We start from the raw sequence: 10,829 nt of genomic DNA, 5'->3' as shown, positions 1-10,829 counted from the left end.
TAGTTCTATTACACGTTTATTACCTCATAAATAAAAAAAAACTTTTTTATTTTAAATTCAGTGCATTAGTGTTTGTAAAATGGTCTTTCATATAGCGTTCATTAAAAAAATTACGATCATTCCACTTGAGACCTGTGGAAGGTAAATTAGCTTATTTGTTTCAGTTGTAAATACTTATCATGTACAGGGCTATTACAAATGATTGAAGTGATTTCATAAGTTCACTGTAGCTCCATTCATTGACATATGGTCACGACACACTACAGATACGTAGAAAAACTCATAAAGTTTTGTTCGGCTGAAGCCACACTTCAGGTTTCTGCCGCCAGAGCGCTCGAGAGCGCAGTGAGACAGAATGGCGACAGGAGCCGAGAAAGCGTATGTCGTGCTTGAAATGCACTCACATCAGTCAGTCATAACAGTGCAACGACACTTCAGGACGAAGTTCAACAAAGATCCACCAACTGCTAACTCCATTCGGCGGTGGCATGCACAGTTTAAAGCTTCTGGATGCCTCTGTAAGGGGAAATCAACGGGTCGGCCTGCAGTGAGCGAAGAAACGGTTGAACACGTGCGGGCAAGTTTCACGCGTAGCCGCGGAAGTCGACGAATAAAGCAAGCAGGGAGCTAAACGTACCACAGCCGACGGTATGGAAAATCTTACGGAAAAGGCTAAAGCAGAAGCATTTCTTAAACAGGAGGTTGGAAAACCGATGGATCGGTCGTGGTGGAGATCATGATCAACAATTCATGTCATGGCCTCCACGCTCTCCCGACTTAACCCCATGCGATTTCTTTCTGTGGGGTTATGTGAAAGATTCAGTGTTTAAACCTCCTCTACCAAGAAACGTGCCAGAACTGCGAGCTCGCATCAACGATGCTTTCGAACTCATTGATGGGGACATGCTGCGCTGAGTGTGGGAGGAACTTGATTATCGGCTTGATGTCTGCCGAATCACTAAAGGGGCACATATCGAACATTTGTGAATGCCTAAAAAAACTTTTTTGAGTTTTTGTATGTGTGTGAAAGCATTGTGAAAATATCTCAAATAATAAAGTTATTGTAGAGCTGTGAAATCGCTTCAATCATTTGTAATAACCCTATATTATTGTTTTTCTGACATGTTCCACATCCTGGAGGTCCTTCTCACTATAGATCAATTGGAATGAAAGTAAATCTAATTTAATCTAAGAAAGAAGAGGTTCTGATCGAAGAGTGGCATAACATTCCTCTGGAGACTATACAATCATTATATGCAACATTCCAAGAAGTATCGGACATGTATTAAGAGCAAATACAGGTCTAACCCCTTATTAATAAACAATTCCCTAGCAAGTACAGGTGTTCGCATTATTTTGCCTATCCCCTGTATCTTAAGCTGAAAATGGACGTAATTTGGGAAGCAGAAACTGGTGAAATTCTCTTAAGCTTGAAAAAAAGTGAATTAATTATTGGAAATATTTTCTCGGCTTTGTGAATACTACCGTATGTAGCCATAGCAAAATTACGGACCTTCTAAACTTCTTCACATATTTGTTTACATGCTAACACTGATGTTTCAATTGCTGTCGATTTTGTTCTGCCCAACGTCACATTTTCTGCTGATTGAGAATCATTAAAAAGTATGGTGCTTAGCCTAGAAGCACAGTCCACTGATTTCTAAGACACATGATGTCTAATGGGATCATAACATATACCTGATTCCGTTGCTATTGCAAATTTGACACACTACAATGAATTCAAAATAAAATAACTGTCCTTTTTTAATTTCTTGCAGACTACACTTTTGATTTACGCTTTACAATAGCTAAATTACTCATAGTGTCGCTCTTCCTCCAGGAAACATTACAATTATAAATTGCACATTCTGGTTCATAGTCATTTCTCCCTCCATTTACGAAGAACCAATCTTCTGAATATTTTTCTTGGAGTGAACGCTTCCTCTTTGGCATTTTGAGTTCACTTGGATAGTCAAATGCTAATAATAAATTGATGAGGTCCCATACTCCGAGGAGCGTAGGAAACGATACGGGAGAACCGTACCGCCGACTAGGCAAGGTCCTAGCGGAGGTGGTTTGCCATTGCCTTCCTGCGACCGTAACGGGGATGAATGATGATGATAACGACGCAATAACACCCAGGCATCTCGAGGCAGGGAAAATCCCTGACCCCGCCAGAAATCGAACCCGGGACCCCGTGCCCGAGAAGCGAGAACGCTACCGTAAGATCACGAACGACCATGTTGAATACACCGGTTCTCGTCCGATCACCGAAGTTAAAGCAACATCGGGCCCGGTGAGTACTTGGATGGGTGACCGCATGGGAACACCGGGTGCTGTTGGCTCCCCTTCAATAACAAATTAACCGCGATAAAACTCAGGCAGGCAGAGAGCGACGTTGATGCAGAGATTCAACTGAACGGAGCTAAGGGACAATAATGGAAACTCAGCAGCGTTTTGCACAAAAATTCTTCCTAGGGATTAAATGATGAATAATTGCAATTCCAAAGAAAGCAGGTGTTGACAGATGTGAAAATTACCGAACTATCAGTTTAATAAGTCACAGCTGCAAAATACTAACGCGAATTCTTTACAGACGAATGGAAAAACTGGTAGCAGCGGACCTCGGGGAAGATCAGTTTGGATTCCATAGAAATGTTGGAACACGTGAGGCAATACTAACCTTACGACTTATCTTAGAAGAAAGATTAAGAAAAGGCAAACCTACGTTTCTAGCATTTGTAGACTTAGAGAAAGCTTTTGACAATGTTAACTGGAATACTCTCTTTCAAATTCTGAAGGTGGCAGGGGTAAAATACAGGGAGCGAAAGGCTATTTACAATTTGTACAGAAACCAGATGGCAGTTATAAGAGTCGAGGGGCATGAAAGGGAAGCAGTGGTTGGGAAAGGAGTGAGACAGGGTTGTAGCCTCTCCCCGATGTTATTCAATCTGTATATTGAGCAAGCAGTAAACAGAAGAAAAGAAAAATTCGGAGTAGGTATTAAAATTCATGGAGAAGCAGTAAAAACTTTGAGGTTTGCCGATGACATTGTAATTCTGTCAGAGACAGCGAAGGACTTGGAAGAGCAGTTGAACGGAATGGACAGTGTCTTGAAAGGACGGTATAAGATGAACATCAACAAAAGCAAAACGAGGATAATGGAATGTAGTCAAATTAAATCGGGTGATGCTCAGGGAATTAGATTAGGAAATGAGATACTTAAAGTAGTAAAGGAGTTTTGCTATTTAGGGACTAAAATAACTGACGATGGTCGAAGTAGAGAGGATATAAAATGTAGACTGGCAATGACAAGGAAATCGTTTGTGAAGAAGAGAAATTTGTTAACATCGGGTATAGATTTAAGTGTCAGGAAGTGGTTTCTGAAAGTATTTGTATGGAGTGTAGCCATGTATGGAAGTGAAACATGGATGATAACTAGTTTGGACAAGAAGAGAATAGAAGCTTTCGAAATGTGGTGCTACAGAAGAATGCTGAAGATAAGGTGGGTAGATCACGTAACTAATGAGGAGGTATTGAATAGGATTGGGGAGAAGAGAAGTTTGCGGCACAACTTGACTAGAAGAAGGGATCGGTTCGTAGGACATGTTTTGAGGCATCAAGGGATCAGAAATTTAGCATTGGAGGGCAGTGTGGAGGGTAAAAATCGCAGAGGGAGACCAAGAGATGAATACACTAAGCAGATTCAGAAGGATGTAGGCTGCAGGAGGTACTGGGAGATGAAGAAGCTTGCACAGGATAGAGTAGCATGGAGAGCTGCATCAAACCAGTCTCAAGACTGAAGACCAAAACAACAACAGGCTGTGTACACAATGGCACCGACAACGGTCGTCAGACAACATCGCCAGAGGTCGCCCGATAACATCGGGAGACAGCTGGTCATAGAGCTTACAGTCTCTTCGTCAATTTTTGGCAGTGTCAATGAGGTTAGGCGAGGTTAGAATCAATTCTATGTATGAAGTAGGTTAGTTTTAACCTCTTAGGATGGGATCGATACCACATCGCCTATGTGTATGGAGAGAGTGCTGCCTGCATAGCGGCTTCTGCTGTTAAAAGAGACGCCCAATGCATTGAATGAGCTGTCCTGTCTTCGTAAAGAATGTGGCGAGTGCTATACACTCTGTTCTCAGTTATCGGAATTGCCAGACAAGTTTTACGAATACAGTATATCAGAGGACGAGAGAAACGTTCTGTTACATACTCGAGATGTTTCGTAGTGATCTTGAAAAGCAAATTATAAACACAATGTTTCGCTGTATTTATTTAAAGTAGTGCAGACGTACGTCGATTAACCTTCCATGACTTTCATTTAGCACACGATGGAAAGACAAGCATAAGGTGTAGCATGAGATACTCTGAAAACCTAAAGCAGTTAAAAATGGGAATATATACCGTACATCACATTTGCAAACCACTTCATGTCAACAGTATCACTACCCCACCGGCAGAAAGCGCCAGTAAGCACTAATCTACATCTACATCTATATCTACTGTGCAAATCACATTTGAGTGCCTGGCAGAGGGTTCGTCGAACCACCTTCACAATTCTGTATTATTGCAATCTTGTATAGCGTGCGGAAAGATGGTTCAAATGGCTCTGAGCACTATGGGACTTAACTTCGGTGGTCATCAGTCCCCTAGAACTTAGAACTACTTAAACCTAACTAACCTAAGGACATCACACATATCCATGGCGGAGGCAGGATTCCAACCTGCGACCGTAGCGGTCGCGCGGCTCCAGACTGTAGCGCCTAGAGCCGCTTGGTCACTCCGGCCTGCGCGCGGAAAGAACGAACACCTATATCTTTCCGTACGAGCTCTGATTTCCCTTAATTTATCGCGGTGTCAACAAAACATTTTCGTATTCGGAGGAGAAAGTTGGTGATTGGAAGATTCCGTCGCAACGAAAAACGCCTTTCTTTTAATCATGTCCAGCCAAAACCCTGTACCATTACAGTGACACTCTCTCCCGTATTTCGCGATAATACGAAACGTGCTGCCCTTCTTTGAACTTTTTCGGTGTACTCCGTCAGTCCTATCTGGTAAGGATCCCACACCGCACTGCAGTATTCTAAAAGAGGACGCACAAGCGTAGTGTAGGCAGTCTCTTTAATAGATCTGTTACATTTTCTAAGTTTCCTGCCAATAAAACGCAATCTTTGGTTAGCCTTCCCCACAACATTTTCTTTGTGTTCCATCCAATTTAAGTTGTTTGTAATTGTAATACCTTGGTATTTACTTGAATATATGGCTTTTAGATTAGACTGAGTTATCGTGTAACCTAAGTTTAAAGAGTTCCTTTTACCACTCATGTGGATGACCTCACACTTTTCGTTATTTAGGGTCAACTGCCAATTTTCGCACCACTCAGATATCTTTTCTAAATCGTTTTGCAATTTGTTTTGATCTTCTGATGACTTTGTTAGCCGATAAACGACGGCGTCATCTGCAAACAACCTAAAACGTCTGCTCAGATTGTCTCCCAAATCGTTTATATTTATAAGGAACAGCAAAGGGCTTTGGGGAACGCCAGAAATCACTTCTCTTTTCCCCGATGACTTTCCGTCAATTACTACGACCTGTGATCTCTGTGACACAAATCCAGGAAGTCACAAATCCAGTCACATAACTGAGACGATGTTCCATAAGCACACAATTTCTCTACAAGGCGCTAGTAATAATTTGTAGAGAACTATTGACAACCTACCACAAAAAAGATCCAGTACAGTAGCTAAAGTGTATAAGATATGCCATCCTTTTCACTTGAACAAGTTATTTTTTTGAGGTCATAATCCATGCCTAAAATTTCCATTAAAGATTTTACCTATTTGAGGTTTCGAAAAAACCTGCCATTTCAGTCTATAGATTTCGAACCATAGCCTGATGATATTTTCATCCTCAAGATGCCACAAAGTCATCCTTTCTTGGACTCCATATTCGTGTACGAGAACGTCGGTCGATTTGACAAAAAAAAAAAAAAAATTGAATTTCACCGTTTGTCGTACGAAGTCTGTACGTTCGGGAGATAAGAACGGTATAGTGTGACTGCGCATTCAGCGGCGTACTGATTTAAAAATATTGGCCGTCTCCATCCGATTTCGGTGGTCGGCGGAATCCACTGACATCGGCACTACTGTGACCACAGCCTTAGGCAGTTACAATGCTTCTGATGTCATCGCCCGAACATGAAGAATTCGGACGACAGTCGGTAAAATTCAAATCTGTTTTTTTTTCTTTTTTTTTTTTCAGTCATAATGGCGGACACGAGACTATGTGTGAAGTGTGGAAGACCGATAAGTTTACTCAAAGTAGGAGTTCGTGGCGTCCTGTCCTGAGGATGAAAAACATCAAATCAGGTTTTAGTTCGAACTCTATTAGACTGAAATCGCAGGTTTATTTGAAACAGCAAGCGGGCAAAAATCTTTATCGGAAACGTAAGATGCAGATTATAATTTCGAAAAATAATTTGCTCAAGTGACAAGGATCTTATGTTCGAAGTTACTGTATGGGATCTTTTTGGGCTGCTTCAATGTTTTTGTGTAATATATTGGATGCTATTTATGATGCCTTAAAAACCAATTTAAAAGCTAGTATTTTCACTCTTGCACACGAAATACCACAAACTTTTTTAATTTGTTCTAACCCAGAATTTGGAGCTGTGTAAGTGCACTATAGGACGCTGTAATTTAATTGATTGACTTTATTAAAACCTACATTCAATCTAAAATAATAGTGCCACCAGAAATCTTGCTACTTTCTTTCTCAACCCCACTGGGCAGGTGTAGTGAAATTTACAGCACTCGCCATGTTCTTTACGAGACAGTCCTATGGCTCATTTACATGCATTCGCCATCTTTTTAATAGCAAATTCCGCATTGTAGTACTCGTATCCACACAGACATGTCATGGTATCTACTCGAAAGTTAAAAATCTAACCTACTTCATACACAGAATAGATTGTAACCTAACGTAACCTAAACTCCTCGATCCCGCCAAAAACTGACGAACGAGATCAGAAGCATTGTGACCAAGCTGTCTGCCGATTTGATCGACATCCGGTGATACAGTCTGACGACCTTTGTCAGTGCCAGTGGAAAGCAACTTTAAGGGACAGCGGTAACAATAACTCGTTGTTTAGCTTAACAGCTGGAGATGAAATAGAGCTTAACAGCTGGAGATGAAATAGAGATCCACGCAACAAACAATAAATAGGATAAGAATATTTCTCTGAAATCCGAAAAACTGGGGCAAACTGCTGTCCCGGAAGTATTTTTCGGAACACCGACTCCTTCAATCAACGTTTTTACATGGGGCCCCCAAAACCAGATTTCGTAAACCGATTTACCTATTCCGCTTCTGACTGGTTATGAACACTTCAAAACTGATTTGGGAAATCCGCTTCTGGTTGCCGGTATTTCCAGTTACGCAATCGATTTTCGCTCCCATGTAAACGCAACCGGTTTTAAAATATGCATAGGTGTCAGTTCTCGTCTTGTTACTAAAATTTTTCGGCAAATATTGGCGGTGTGACTCTGTTCACACTTCGTCTTATTGAAGGGAAATAGCGATTGTGCTAACTAAATCATTAACTGTATCAGCTGTTTTTCAGACGCCATATTTAACTAGGCTAGCGAATCCGCTTCAGACCTTAACATGTAAACACGGCAACGGTAAACGGTTTCGGATATTCGGTTTTCGTCTTCCGGAAGGTGTATCACAGGAAACGTAGTGAATCTGAAACAGGGACTGTCTCGAAAATCCGGGCTTCTGGCAACACCGTTTTATCCGATGGGAAGTTTCTAGAACGAGCATTCGATCGTCACAGACGTTGCGCATGTGCAATAGACAAAAATTGCAAATGGTCCTGATAGCTATGACATCTGTGGTCGAACAACCCATGTACCTTTCTGTGAAAATCGACATCCGGTGGTAATCAATCTGCACAATCTGTGGTGGTTGAATTGAAAATGTTACATTTCCTCTATTATTCGTGAGTGAACCAAACCGATTAGCATTTTCTGTTTACCCTCAGTACGTATAATTATTACCGTACTGTGATTTTGTTCCGTGTATTCTACATGGACTAAAGCAACGAGTTAACTCGTTGGAGAAATGTCAGTGTACCGTTGGTAACAATTTGGTATAATATCTTTAGCACTTGAGCTCTTTGACAGCTTCTGTGCAGCAGGCCTCATATGTTTGTTTTGATACCTGGGAGAAGCGTCAGCGGCTGTTAGCGGTTAGTTGTCTACTGATTGAAGAAGCAGTTTTTGCATAGATGCTAATGTACGATAGCATACTGTTTAATGGCACATTTCAAACTATAAAATTCTCTGTATGTTGATGCTGCAGTTGTCGAAGAGAAAGAAAATTATTGTTTTGCAAATACAGGAAGGCTTATTGTTGCCGCACCCTCCATCCCAAATCCAGCCCGTCACGTATAAGAAACACTACGTGTAATTACATGCAAGTGTTTTCTGCAACCGGATGCTACCTGTTTGTACACGATAGGGACACAACAAATAGGGACGCTTGTCAGTGCGCAGATATAAAGTGCTGAAAGTCACTCTTCCTCGCAGAAATAGTCCCCTCCTCCGACTGGTGTAAGCCACTATACCATCCACTTGTTTTCGAGGTTTTTCCCGCTGTGAATTGTACATAGAATATGTAGAACATATATTCCAATTATGATATTGTTAGTATTAATAGCGTTCGGGGGTGTATTAGTTGTCAGTGCAGTGGGATATTGCATAATTTTTTTTGCGGACACACAGTACGAGAGCTAAGACACTTTACTGAGGCCTCAGCTCTGTACTGTGTGACTGCACTATTACCATAGTTTGCACTAATACTGATGGCGTAGTAGGTACACAGTGATAATTCCTCAGTACATATCTGAATCTGTGTTAAACCTTTGAAAGTCCTTTTTTGTTGTGCAATTTCATTAAATGAAAACGTCCAGTTTCATCTTTGATACCAAAATTTATTCTGTGGTGAACCTGTCATTTCATACCCATTACGTATAGGCCTATGCAGAAATGTTTAAAGAAGATACAAGATGCGGGTTACAAATGTGTTATGACAAAGCTCTTTATTCAGATGTTGGATGTTGGGATAATTACTAGCAATCTGCTTATTTTCATTGACAAAACTACTTTGTTTACCATCAGGAGTGCACGCAATTTATTAATCTCCATTTATTTCTTTTAGTTTCTGTCCAATTGATGTACCCATTTGTCAGCAATGGTGCATTTGATTAATAAATATTTTTCTGATTTGGGGAATGGCTGTGTTTTAGGTCCAGTTTTCAGTGCCTAAAGGAGAAAAAAAAATCGTTTAGTGAAATCAGGCTAGTTTATACATCTGTTTACCCAAACAGCAAACCACTGTAAATTACACAGCAAATGGTACTTAGCATTGAACAATGTGTTAGGGTTTCTTCACATTACATTTGTATTTAAATCCTCAGTGCACACTGTATATAGTTTAATCTTGCTTTTGCGGTATCTATAGACTGATATGAAGGTGGCTGAAAAGTATCTCTAGAGTTTCTTATAATACTGGTCCTAGAAAATTTGTAAGTAGGCTTTCACAGAATATTTGGCATCTACATTCAAACATCTGCCAATTCTGGTTTTTCAGCATTCTTATGACACCCTCCTCTTGATGAAACAAACCTATGACCATTCTTGCTGTCCTCCTCTGTGTAACCCTGTTAATCCCATATGGTATGAGACACACATATAAGCAATATTCTACATCCACATTTATACTCAGTGAGCCACTGTAAGGTGCATACCAAAGGTTATGTCCTGTTGTACCAGTTGTTAGGGTTTCTTCCCATTCCACTTACATATTGATCTTAGTAAGAATGATTGTTTACAAGCCTCTGTGTGTACTCTAATTAATCTTGCCCCCACAATCCCTATGGGAGCGATATGTGGTGAGTTGTAGTATATTCCTAGAGTCATCACTTAAAAATGGTTCTTGAAACTTTGTAAATAGGCTTCCTCGGAATAGTTTACATCTATCTTCAGGAGCCTGCAAGTTCAGTTTCTCCGGCATGTCTGTGACACTCTCCCACTGTTCAAACAAATCTGTGACCATTCGTGCTACCCTTCTCTGTATATGTTCAATATCCCCTGTTAGTTCCGTTTGGTATGAGTTTGAGCAATATTCCAGAATGGGTCGCACAAGTGATTGGTAAGCAGTCTCCCTTGTAGTCTGATTGCATTTTCTGGTGTTCTAGCAATAAAGTCTTCCACCTGATTTACCCATGACTGATCATATTGATCATTCCATTTCATAGGTCAGTACCAAAAGAGAGTGGGAAGTAGTGTGTTGCTGCTAGGTAGTAGCCATGGGAGGGGTGTAGGCAAGACAGTTCAGGCAAATTAGAAACAGGGTATCAAGCCGCGAGTATTGTGAAGCCAAGTGGTAGCCTTAGCCAGGTGATAGAGGAAATAGGGAATTTGTGCAAAGGTTTTGGCAAACAGGATCAGATTGTTATAATAGGTGGAGCAGCGAACAGCCTGGCAAAGAACAGTAATTAAAGCATTGGGGGTGACCTTGATGATATAGGACTAGCAGCTACACACACAAAAGTGAGTTTTGTGGAGGTCCTGCAGTACCATCACCAGCCCTGGGTTAGCATTGCTTTGAGCTGTGTGAACACTGAGTTGAGAAGGCTGCCCTGCCGACTGAAATGAAATTTCATACTAGTGCTGTGCCAGTTGCCACAGTTGGGAGATGTGAATATACCAGACATGGCATATACCTGAATAGGAGAGGGAAATATTGGTTGGCGG

The 10,829-nt window shown here is 41.0% G+C and overlaps 1 protein-coding gene and 1 pseudogene across 3 annotated transcripts in view; both read left to right on the top strand.

Annotated features, from left to right (window-relative positions):
* The first annotated feature begins 2,230 nt into the window (after nt 1-2,230).
* LOC124720593 lies at nt 2,231-2,345 on the top strand (annotated as a pseudogene).
* Nucleotides 2,346-8,133: 5,788 nt separating this feature from the next.
* LOC124720053 (histone acetyltransferase KAT2A) overlaps nt 8,134-10,829 on the top strand; it is a 343,302-nt gene continuing 340,606 nt past the window's right edge. For all 3 annotated transcript variants that reach the window (XM_047245315.1, XM_047245316.1, XM_047245314.1), the window contains exon 1: nt 8,134-8,260. The gene's annotated coding sequence lies outside the window, so the exon portion shown is untranslated. The remainder of the gene's footprint in view (nt 8,261-10,829) is intronic.

Source organism: Schistocerca piceifrons, chromosome 11 (genome assembly GCF_021461385.2).
Source record: "Schistocerca piceifrons isolate TAMUIC-IGC-003096 chromosome 11, iqSchPice1.1, whole genome shotgun sequence".
In the NCBI taxonomy this organism is placed as follows: Eukaryota; Metazoa; Arthropoda; class Insecta; order Orthoptera; family Acrididae; genus Schistocerca; species Schistocerca piceifrons.
The sequence above is the reverse complement of the archived record's forward strand: the minus strand, read 5'-3'. Positions and strand labels throughout refer to the sequence as shown.